Source organism: Chiloscyllium plagiosum, unplaced genomic scaffold (assembly GCF_037043375.1).
Source record: "Chiloscyllium plagiosum isolate Xiang-an unplaced genomic scaffold, Cpla_swu_hap1 HiC_scaffold_27, whole genome shotgun sequence".
NCBI classification, from domain to species: domain Eukaryota; kingdom Metazoa; phylum Chordata; class Chondrichthyes; order Orectolobiformes; family Hemiscylliidae; genus Chiloscyllium; species Chiloscyllium plagiosum.
The window spans coordinates 60,902,852-60,914,568 of NW_028270165.1; the positions used below are offsets into that span (position 1 = coordinate 60,902,852).

At 46.4% G+C, this 11,717-nt stretch overlaps 1 non-coding gene across 1 annotated transcript; it reads left to right on the top strand.

Moving 5' to 3' along the window:
• The first annotated feature begins 206 nt into the window (after positions 1-206).
• Positions 207-278, top strand: trnae-uuc (transfer RNA glutamic acid (anticodon UUC)). Its single transcript has one exon. It is a non-coding gene; the product is annotated as a tRNA-Glu (tRNA).
• Positions 279-11,717: the final 11,439 nt, after the last annotated feature.

Here is an 11,717-nt window from a genome sequence, read left to right on the forward strand (position 1 = left end):
GCTGCGGGTGTCCTGGAGATGTTCCCTCAAGCGCTGTGACTTGACTCTGCGAGGAGTCTCCAGTCTCCCCAATGTAGAGGAGACCGCATCGGGAGCAATGGATACAAGCAATGACATTGGTGGAAGCCTTCTCACGATCGTGGCCCAGGTTCGATTTCCGGGCAGGGAAGAAATTTACATTAGAGCTGTGAGGGACTGCTGTTGTCTCCCTGGTGGTCTAGTGGTTAGGATTCGGCGCTTTCACCGCTGCGGCCCGGGTTCGATTCCCGGTCAGGGAAGTATTTTTCAGTGGATGTTTTGCCTACCCATTCTCCTTAAATGCGCTGTACAGTTCCTTATTGGTCTTCGTCGTTACTGGCTACTGCAGTGTGTTTTGCCTCGTTGAAATAGTGTCCTGATTCCGGCTTGTTTGTATGTGTAGGGATCATTGCTTCTTTAGCGAAGTACTTGGTTCGTGTGTGTTGTTTTCCTGTAGACGCTGTTTTGAATTTACCATTGACTGTTCGCTCTACTGTGACATCAAGAAATGGCACTTTGTCGTTGTTCTCCTCTTTTGTGAATTTGATGCCAGTAAGGATATTGTAGATGGTGTTGTAGGTTTCCTCTAATTTACTTCATTTTTTGATGACAAAAGTGTCATCACTGTGGCGGACACAAAGTTTGGTTTGGATCGTTGGAAGGGCTGTTGGTTTGAGACTCTGCATTATTGCTTCTGCTAGGAATCCTGATACTGGTGGTTTCATGGGTGTTTCGTTGATTTGTTTGAGGCTTGTTACTGAATATGAAGTGGGTGGTTAAGGCACAGTTCCACGAGGTGGATAGTGCTATCTTTGCTGATGAAGTTGGTGCTGTGTTTGTGTCTTTGGTTCTTCGAGTAGTGTCTCCAGTTTTCTTTGGCCACGTTGATGTTAATGGATGTGAACAGGGCTATTATGTCAAAGGACATCATTATTCCATCCTCTTCTAACTTCGTGTCTTTGGTGTTCAGGAATTCTTGGATGGAATAAATGGAGAGGCGTGAATCTTCGACTCTGTGTTTTAGTCTTCAGTGGAGGCCTTTGACTAGTCTGTATATTGGTGTTCCAAGTAGTGAGACTATGGCCTGAGGGGGGCTCCTGGTTTGAAGAGGAGGAGAACAACAACAAAGTGCCATTCTTAGATGTCACAGGGGAGCGAACAGTCAATAGGGAACTTCACACTAGCATCTACAGAAAAACAACACACGCAAACCAAGTGCTTAACCACAGAAGCAATCATCCCAACACCCACAAACGAAGCTGCATCAGGACGTTATTTCAATGAGCCCCTAAACACTGCATATAGAGGATTATAAAATCATGAGGGGCACGGATGAGGTGAACAGCAGGTGTCCTTTCCCTCAGCTGGGGGTTTCAGGATCAGGGAGCAAATATTTTGAGGTGAGTAGAGAAAGATTTTATAAAGACAGAACAAGGATCGTTTTTAAGAGAGTGGTCTGAGTGCAGAATGAATGTCCAGAAGAAGTCATAGAGTCACAGAGATGTACAGCACAGAAACCGACTTTTTGGTCCAACTTGACCATGCTGACCAACTATCCCAACCCAATCTCGTCCCACCTGACAGCACAGCCCTTCCTATTCATATACCTAACCAAATGCCTTTTAAATTTTGCAATCGTACTAGACTTCACCACTTCCTCTGGCAGTTCATTCAATAAACGTACAATCCTCTGCGTGAAAACGTTGCCCCTTAGATCTCTTTTGTATCTTTCCCCTCCAATGCTCAACCCATGCCCTCTCGTTCTGGACTCCCCCACCCCTGGGAAAAGACTTTGTCTATTTATCCTATCCATACTCCTCATGATTTTATACACGTACAGTTACAACTTTTAAAAGACATTTGGATAAGTACATGAATATGAAAGGTTCAAAGGTTTATGGGCCAAACACTGGTAGGTGGGACGAGTTTAGTTTGAGAACATGGACGAGTTGGATGAAGGGTCTGTTCAGTGCTGTCAGACTCTGTGACTGACCTGTACTGGTCTTAAAACCATTTTCTTACCTCCCCCCATAACCATCCACTTCTTTGTTGTTCAAATTTCAGATGAATTTAGCCTTGAATATGTTCAATGACCCCACTTCGGAAATGAATTCCTCTTCGTCATATACCACTTGCCTCGCTCATTGCCTGCTGCATCTGCCCGATAACTGGCATTGACTGGTGTGGAGGGACTCTGAGACCTCTTTGTACATCCATACATCATTCCTGATGAAGGGCTTGTGCCCAAAACGTTCACTGTCCTGCTCCTCAGATGCTGCCTGACCTGTTCTGCTTTTCCAGTGCCACATTTTTCGACTTTCACCTCTCGTCCTCACTTTCTCCACATTCCAATATATCACCATTTAAACAATGCACTGCTTTTTTTTAAAACAGCCAATGCGATAACTTCACATTGCGGCACTGCACTTGCCATGTTTTTGCCAATTGAGACACAGACCTGGACCAACTTCGGGAAGAGGCAAAACACTGAGTTCTGAACAAAAACCGTAGCACACTCAAAACGTCGGCTCTGTTTGCCTTTCCACAGATGCAGCTCGACCCGTTGGCTTTCTGCAGTATTCGCTGTGTTTGAACTGATAGAAGACAATGGTAATTCTGGGCGGGGCAGGTTGAATTATGAATTGAATAGTAGCTTCCTCAACGAGACTGTGGGCGTGATGTTCGGACCTTTCTCTGTGGCGCAATTGGTCAGCGCCTTCGGCTGTTAAACAGACGGTTCATGGTTCGAGACCACCCAGGGACGACGTGTTTGTTGCTCTCGCTCCGGCCGCTTTCTTGGCTGCAAAGTTGCGCGACTTAATGGTGTCAGGAAAATGTTTCCCAAACGGAAATCTTTTCCACTGAGGAAGCACAAAGGGGTTTCTGAATTGATTGAATTTCTAAAGTAAAGGACTGCGGATGCTTAAAGTCCGAGACAGAAAGCGAAACTGCTGGAGCAACTCAGTGGGTTTGGCTGTACCTGGATGAGGAAGAATAAGTTCTCAAATGTTGTCTCTGATTCTCTTTCTACAGATGCTACCTGACCTGCTAAGTTGCTCCTGCAATTTCTGTATTTCTTTTTAACTGAACGTCCATTTCATCTTTCGGGATGCAACACCAAGACTCGCCATTTGCAGATATTTAACCCTTTCGAAACCTGTGAAATGATTGGATTCAAACAAACTCTGCAATGATTCACTCTTTCTCAGCTCCACAGGCAGAGCGACCTGGGAAATGAAGCTGTCAGTGTGGTTCTGTATTGGTGGGCCGAATGGCGAATGCGATGGACATGAAATCCATTGCGGGTTCCCCACGCAGGTGTGAACCCTGCCGACTACAGTTGAGAACTGTCGTCAGAAAGAAAGGGAGATTGCTCCACGGCTTTTTTAAAGATGCAAATCAGTGGAGTGGGTTGAAATATTTCAATCACATTGGGACTGGTCGGGAATCTGCAACCCACTGCCTGTCAGGGTGGAACAAGCAGATACCCACAGAGCTGCTTTTCAGGATATGAGCCAAGTGTTTGGAAATGAGACTAGAACAGTGAGGGGCGTGAAGTCGTTGTCGAAATGAAGCAGGCACCTGAGGACAAAGGTGTTTTATTTGCCAGTGAAAGATACTGTTTCACAAAGTTGAGTCGATGGAAGGGAAGCAGTGACGGTGATTATCTTTGGCTGTTTCCCTCTACCTCAAAAATTCGGCAGAATTTAAAAGTCACAATGAAAAGAAGTAAAAGTGACATTAGGAAGAACGTTTTCGTACAGGGAGTGGTTAGGGTCAGTAAGGCGTTGTCTGATACTGACTAAGAGGAAGATTCAATGGACACAAAAGGGAATTCGGTGGTCACGTTCAGATGTGCAGATTTACGCTGAGAAGGCGAGAGAATGAAACGAATAGAGACACACGTTTACTTAAGTGTAGAACCAGCAGAGCGAAGGTGGGCCGCATGGCCTCCGTCTGCGCTGTGACACATGTTGTGATTCAGTGTGAAATCACAGTTCGACCAACAGAATGTGGGAATTTAGAAATAAGTTTATATTGACACAGCCTCCATACGTCTGCGAAACAGTATATTACACGGCAGCAGTGGAGGTCTTTGACATCAGGCTCGAACGTGCCTGCCGCGTGCCAGACGGAAACCTGAAGTGTTCTGTGGAAGGACCGCCGCGTGCGGCAGCAGAGTGGCGCAGCGGGAGCGTGCTGGGCCCATAACCCAGAGGTCGATGCATCGAAACAATCCCCTGCTATCGTTCAATGTCACCTCGAACTGCTTTCCGTTGGATTGGTGCTCTCTTCTGCAAGTTGCTGCCTTTGCATCTACTTAACGAGTGTCCAAATGTAGCATATCGATGCACTCGACAAATCCACGCAATTCAAGTGGCCTGATTTTAGAGGTCTCAGTGGTATTCTGTACTTCGTCTGTTTCCTCTGAACCGAATCGCAAACCAATCGCGATGCCAATCAGCTGGTAAAGTTGAAACACATGCCTTGCGGTTTCGTCCATTCCTTGCAGTAATTCGCCACCCTGGTTCAGACGAGAATGACAAGCACGTCAGAAACCGCATCACGACTCAGACATAGTCCCCGACTAGTCGGACGGATACCACCGATTGTGAATAACCTCAGAGAGAGAGAGAGACAAGTGACAGACAGTCGCCGTGGACTCGATGGGCTGAACGGCTTCTGTCTGCGCGAGAATGATGCTACGTGTTTATGCCGTCCCACTGCCTGTCTCTGGGACAGAGAGGCTGAGGGGGCAAAACTGGTTCATTTTTAACCGTCCCTTCCGAGTTGGACTGCCTGCAGTCCCTCAGCTCAGGGCCGTGGGGATGACTCTCAGTGAGTGAAGGTTTCACTCGGATTCTCTTCATCTGGGACACTTAGGGCTCAGATGTTAACTGCTGCGCGGTCGCAGCAAAGAAAGCGATGCCCACTTTGCAATAGACTTTCCGTAAGATTGCTGCGTGAAGACGATTTCTGAACACCAAGAAGGCTGCACAACAATGTGAATTTACACGGGCGAAGAGTCATCGGTGTCCATTTCTTTCTGTCCTGCCAAAACAGCATCTTTCTATCTCTCCGATAACAGACCCTTGGAGAAAGTTCACAATCAAAGTTGTTCATGTTCCCCGCATTAATGTAACTGACACCCCTCACCCCAAGAGCTTCAGAGAGAGAGCAGAAGAGCGAATGGACTCTACCCGCACCCCACCCTACACCCCGTCCCACCCCCAGAACAACGTGCAAGTAGAAATGAAATTGTTTAATTATCCACCAGTGGAGGTAGTCCAGTTCCTGGGGATGAGACAAATATCAACGCCCCGGGGACAGAATGACAAGCAGATGTTCTGGAAACGCTTTGCTGCTTGCAATTCTTGGAGCAATGTGGAATGTACTTCACACTGAGCAAGTTTCAGCTTGCTTATAGTCTCGATGTACCTTGCTGTGTTTGCCGCCAGCTCGGAGAGAGGGTTCAAATCCCGGACGAGCCCGCGTCTTTTAACTTGACTTGTGCAAAACTGCCTGATTAATTTTCTCAAAAAACACCTTCGTGAAACGAGGTTGGGCTGTCTGGAGTACGAATGAGGCGGAAAACAGGGAAGTGAAATGGTTGGAGATAGTGTTCAACAGGTTGACGTGAGTGGTGCGGTGTTTGAGGAATGTCAGCAATCAAGGTAGATTGGAAAATTGGGACAGCTCTCCTCGGAGAACCGAACTTTTCCAAGTCATGAGGTGCCTAGAAACAGGAAATAATGTTATGAAAATGCTCCCACACCTGAAAGGATCCACAACGATTCGGCAAATGGAAAATGAGGTGTTGTTCTTTCATCTGGAGCTAGAACACTGCTGCAAGACTGAGACAGAGATGTTGGCCAGGGAACAGGGTGATGTGTTAAAGTGGCAGGCAACCGCAAGGCCAGGGCCTTTCTCAGTGAAACTGACACCTCTCACCCAAGGGATTCAGAGAGAGGGAGACAGCAGAAGAGCAGGTGATTGGAGACAGCGCTTAACAGGTTGTCGTGAATTGTGCCGTGTATGAGGAATGTCAATAATGAAGGCAGATTGGAAAGTTGGGACAGCTCTCCTTGGAGACAGAAGTTTGAAATCTGGCCCAGTTGACGTTTTCCAAGACATGAGGGGTTTAGACAGAGAAAATAATATAGTGAAAATGGTACCACGCCTGAAAGGATCGCTAACAATTAGGCAGAGTCTTGAGGAGAGGAAGTAAAAATAACATTATGAAGAACGTTTTAGTGCAGAGAGTGGTTAGGGTCAGATTTACACAGTTGCGCTGGCACCATTGTGGAGCTCTGAGTTGTCTCGTCCTGTTCTGTCGGTGCGTTCTGATCTCAAGTGTGAAACCTCTTCCCTCAGATGGTGAAGTTGAAACACATGACTTGCTTTTCTTTGTCCATTTCCTGCGGTAAAGAAACAGACGCCCGTGTAACAAAAGACTTTCTGCAGGATTGCTGTGTCAAGGCAAATTCTGAACACAAAACAGGCTGCACAAGCAGGCACTCATATCAATTTACCTGGGGGAAGAGTCTGCGGTGTCCATTTCTGTCTGTCCCGATAGCACATCACCTTGCCATTTCTCCGATAACAGACCTTTGGAACAAGTTCAAAGTTGCCATTTGATGCATTCGTGTCAATGACGTCTCCTACCCCAAGTGATAGTGAGAGAGAGCAGAAGAGCGAATGGGCTCTGCCTTCCACCAGCACAGCTTGCAAGTAGAAACAAAATGGTTCAATTACCCGCTAGTGGAGAGAGCCCGGTCCCTGGGGACGGGACAAACAGCAGTGTTCTGTGAGCAGGAGACAGACTGAGAAGCAGGTGTTCTTGAAACTCGTTGCGGATTGAAATTCTGGGAGCAATGTACAATGTATTTCGTACTGAGCAAGTCTCAGCTGCTTCTGGAGCTGACTGCGTCCATGGCATGTGGCTCGTTGGTCTCAGGGTATCAACAGGTTGACGTGAATGGTGCCGTGCCTGAGGAGTGTCAGTTCTGAAGGTCGATTGGAAAGTTGGGACAGTTCTCCTTGGACCTGTAGTTGCTGTGGAGGAGGATCATAAGACACAGAATATAGAATAAAAGATTATAGTGTCATGTAACATAAATGATATATTGAAGAAAACTAGATTGCTGTTGAGTCTTCATCTTTTAAAACGGGTTGTAGATTTCGGTTCATTAATCTGTAAATCCCAGAACTTTTTAAAAATCACATTCTCCAGGTAATTTAAGGTTCTATAAAAGGAGGTGACACCTCAGGTCAGACAATGCATGAAAGCTGTGAGGGTAGGGTCTATCTGTATCCTAATCTTGAGTGAGACTGGTTCTATTTCCAAATATATAATTCTGCAAACGCAGATTCACCCCAAAGACTTCGATATGTGAGTGCATACATGAGAGAGAGCGTGTGTGTGCGTGTGCATGCTGGGTACATTGTGTGTGTGTGTGTGATGGAGTATAAGTATGTGAGATGGTGTATGCGTAGGGTTGAGTGTGGGGATGTATTACTGTGTGTCTGAGAGAGAGCATGTCTATCAGAGAGGGTCTGCACGAGCGTGTGAGTATGTAAGAGAGTGTGCTTGTGTGTGTGAGAGTGTATTGTGTAGCTGGGTCTCCTGTAGTGTGATGTGAACCCAGGGTCTCGGCTGAGGTCATTATCATGTGTTCTAAACTTGGCTATCAGCCTCTGCTCGGCCACTAGATCAAAGAGGGCTGAGGCACGAGAAAGGACGGGCGGGGGCACTGGTGGTGGTGGAGGAGGGAGAGAAATGGAGAGGAGACAGAGGTTGGGGAGAAGAGAATGACTGGCGTTCAGAGGGTTGGGGAGAGAATCGGGGTGCAGTGTCAAGAGGGGAGAAAGGGCGGGGCAGTGGGTGGGGAGAAAATGGACAAGGGGCAGAATGGGAAGCGAAAGACAGCACAAATCCCACCTTCCCCAGGACTGGTGTCAGTGTCCCACGAACTGGAACCCACTCGTCCCACAGCAGATTTGGGGCAACCATTTCTCAATATACGCATGGCTAAGGCATATCATCCCTGCAGGCCATTCACACCGACCTTCCCAACAGCATCCCACCCAGACACACTCGATTACACTACAGACCTGCAGTTCCCCATGGCAATTTCCTGATGAAGGGTTTTGCCCAAAACGTCGATTCTTCTGCTCCTCAGATGTTGCCTGACCTGATGTGCTTTTTCCAGCACACACTCTCGACCCTAATTTCCAGCATCTGCAGTCCTCACTTTCGCCCTGTAAGGGGTGAATGTTATATTCCGAGTCTTTTAAATCTTTTAAAATCTTTTCCCCTCACCCTAAACCTATACCCTGTAGTTTTGGAATACCTCTACCCTGGGCAAAGGACAAAAACGTTGACCAGCCAGACAAAATGCAAAAGGAATAACATGTCTAGGCACAGGGGAAAAACATTTCGACAAAATTTGCTTTGGTATTTTTCTCTCGTATTCGCATTTGGACACTTAAAAATTGTCATGATGTGGAGGTGCCCGTGTTGGACTGGGGTGTACGAAGTTAAAAATCACACAACACCAGGTTACAGTCCAATCGGCTTGTTTGGAAGCACTAGCTTTCGGAGCGCCGCTCCTTCATCAGGCGGCTGTGGAGTATACGATCATAAATTCTGTGTCTTACGATCTTATACTCCACAACCACCTGATGGAGGAGCAGCGCTCTGAAAGCTAGTGTTTCTAAATAAGTCTGTTGGACTATAACCAGGTGTATTGTGATTTTTAACTTTAAAATTTGTAACAAATTCCTGCACACTGAGCATGCTCCGCGGTGTCAGCAAGCACTGCGCACGACCGCCAGTGTCAGCAAAGCACTGCGCACATTCCTTGGTGTCCGCAGAAACTGCGCGTCAGCTCCTTTCCATGGACCAATGGAGAACCTTGGAGCACCGGAAGGAGACTGGTCCTCCTGCCAACCAGAGCCGGCCATTGTCGAAATGTGGCGGTTGGACCGTGAGCTCTGAAGCTGCTGCTGCTCCTTTCTCTGTGAACTTCACCCCAGACTGTAACTTCCTTCCTCTGTCTAACTTTTGTGACTACAACAGTCTGTTTCTCACCACTTTTTCCATTTTTTGTTTCATTCTGGGGTTCAATTGTTAACTTGCAGCAACTGAAAGGAAAGAGTGAATCGGGGGGCGGGGGGACAGACTCTGGAAAAGTTGATCCAGATCTGTGTCTCAGTTTGCAAACACATGGCAAATGCAGTGACACAATCTATAGCCTTTGATGTTTAAAAAAAACGCAGAGAGGAGGCGCATTGTTTAAATGGTGATATGTTGAGATGTGATGAAAGTGTGATGATGGAGATCAGAGTTGAATATTGTGGCGCTGAAAAAGCACAGCAGGTTAGGCAGCGACTGAGGAGGAGGAGAGTCAATGTTTTGGGCACGAGCCCTTCATCAGGGATGATGTGTGGATAGACAAAGGGGCCTCAGCGTCCTTCTACACCAGTCACTGCCAGTTGTCAGACAGGAGCAGCAAGCAATCAGCAAGGCAAGTGGTATATTAGCAAGAGAAGTTGAGTTCAGAATTGGGGATGTCTTCCTGCAGTTAGGTCAGTCATTGAATGTATTCAAGGCTGAGTTCATTTGACTTTGAAGAACAAAGAAGTGGATGGGTATTGGGGGAAGGTAAGAAAATGGTTTTAAGACCAGTATAGAACAGTTACAGTCATACAGCACAGAAACAGACCCTTCAGTCCAAATAGTCCATGCAGACTGTGTTCTGAAACTAAACTTGTCCCACCTGCCAGTGTTTGGCCCAGACTCTCTAAACCTTTCCTATTACAATTGCAACATTTAAGAGGCATTTGGATGGGTATATGAATAGGAATGGTTTGGAGGGATATGGGCCGGGTGCTGCAGGTGGGACTAGATTGTTTTGGGATATCTGGTCGGCATGGACGGGTTGGACTGAAGGGTCTGTTTCCATGCTGTACATCTCTATGTACTCATCCAAATGTCTTTTAAACACTGTAACTGTACCTGCATCCATCACCTCCTCTGAGGTGACCACATGAGAACTATTGTCTGTCTTAAAATAAAAAGGTGCCCCTCATGTCTTTTTAAAATATTTCTCCTCTCATCTTCAAAGTTTGCTCCCTAACCTTGAAACACCCATCCCAGGGAAATAATACCTGCTGTTCACCTCATCGATACCCCTGAAGATTTTATAATCCTCTCTAAGGGGAGAAAGTGAGGTCTGCAGATGCTGGAGATCAAAGTTGAAACTTTATTGCTGGAACAGCACAGCAGTTTTCCTGAAGAAGGGCCTGTGTCCGAAACGTCGAATCTCCTGTTCCCTGGATGCTGCCTGACCTGCTGTGCTGTTCCAGCAATAAAGTTTCAACACTAATCCTCTCTAAGGTCATCTCTCAACCTCCAATGCTGCAGTGAAAGAAATCCCACCCTGTCCACCTAGATGCCGGTATATAGATATCCAGTTATGAACTGTTCAATGCTGGTGCCGACTGAAAGACCAAATGACCTATTCCTGCTCCCAATTCTCTCACTCTGTGTCCAGGACAGCAAGAGACCATATGACAAAGGTGCAGAAATTAGGCCATTCAGCCCATCAGATCTACTCCACCATTCAATCATAACTGATACGTTTCTCAACCCCATTTTGAAATTTTGATTTTGGAAAGGCAGATCAGGGCAGGATCTGCAAAGTTAATGGGGAGTGTTGTTGACCAAAGATACCTTGGAGTGCTGGTTCATAGTTTCTTGAAAGTGGAGTCACAGGTAGACAGGATAGTGAAGGAGGTGTTTGGTATGCTTGCCTTTATAGGTCAGTGCATTTCAATACAGATGTTGGGAGGCCATGTTGCCCCTGTACTGGACATTGATTCAGCCACTTTTGGAATACTGCATTCAGTTCTGGTTACCCTGCTACAGGAAAAGTGTTGTGAACCTTTAAAAGGGTTTAGCAAAGATTTACAAGGTTGTTGGTTTGAGCTATAGGGAGAGGTTGAATAGGCCGGGGCTGTTTTCCCTGGAGCATTGAAGGCTGAGGGGTGACTTTATAGAAGTTCATATGGAACATGGATAGGGTGAATAGCCAAAAACATTTCCACATAGTAGGGAAGTCCAAAACGAGAGGGCATAGATTTGAGGTGAGAGGGGAAAGATTTAAATGGAACCATATGGACAACTTTCTCACACAGAGAGTGATGCAAACATGGAATGAGCTGCCAGAGGAAGTGATGGAGGCTGGTATAATTACAGCATTTTAAATGGCATCTGGTAACAGGGTGAATTGAGAGGGATATAGGCTAAGTGCTGACAAATGGGACTATGTTAATTTGGGATATCTGGTCAGCACAGACAAATTGGACCGAAGGAAAGCAGAAGTATTGTTGTGAAGACTGGAATTTCAGAGCAGCTTTCAAAGATATTTTGTCCTTACTGGGAGCAGAAGCTACAATGAAATCTTTCATTTGAGAGACAGAAACTGAGTAAGTGAGGACATCCAGGATTTTGATGGAACGTGGGAATTTGTTGCAATGTGGGGTTGAAGTGTTTTAAGTAAAGTGTCCTGAGTGGGAAGCCTAGTGAAGGGTTTCGGTGGGTTTTTGTTTTAAACTGTTCATTTCTTTCAGCCCCCACCAATGTACTTCCAATGCTGTGCATCAGAAGGAGCGGTGAATCAGTAACTGGTATC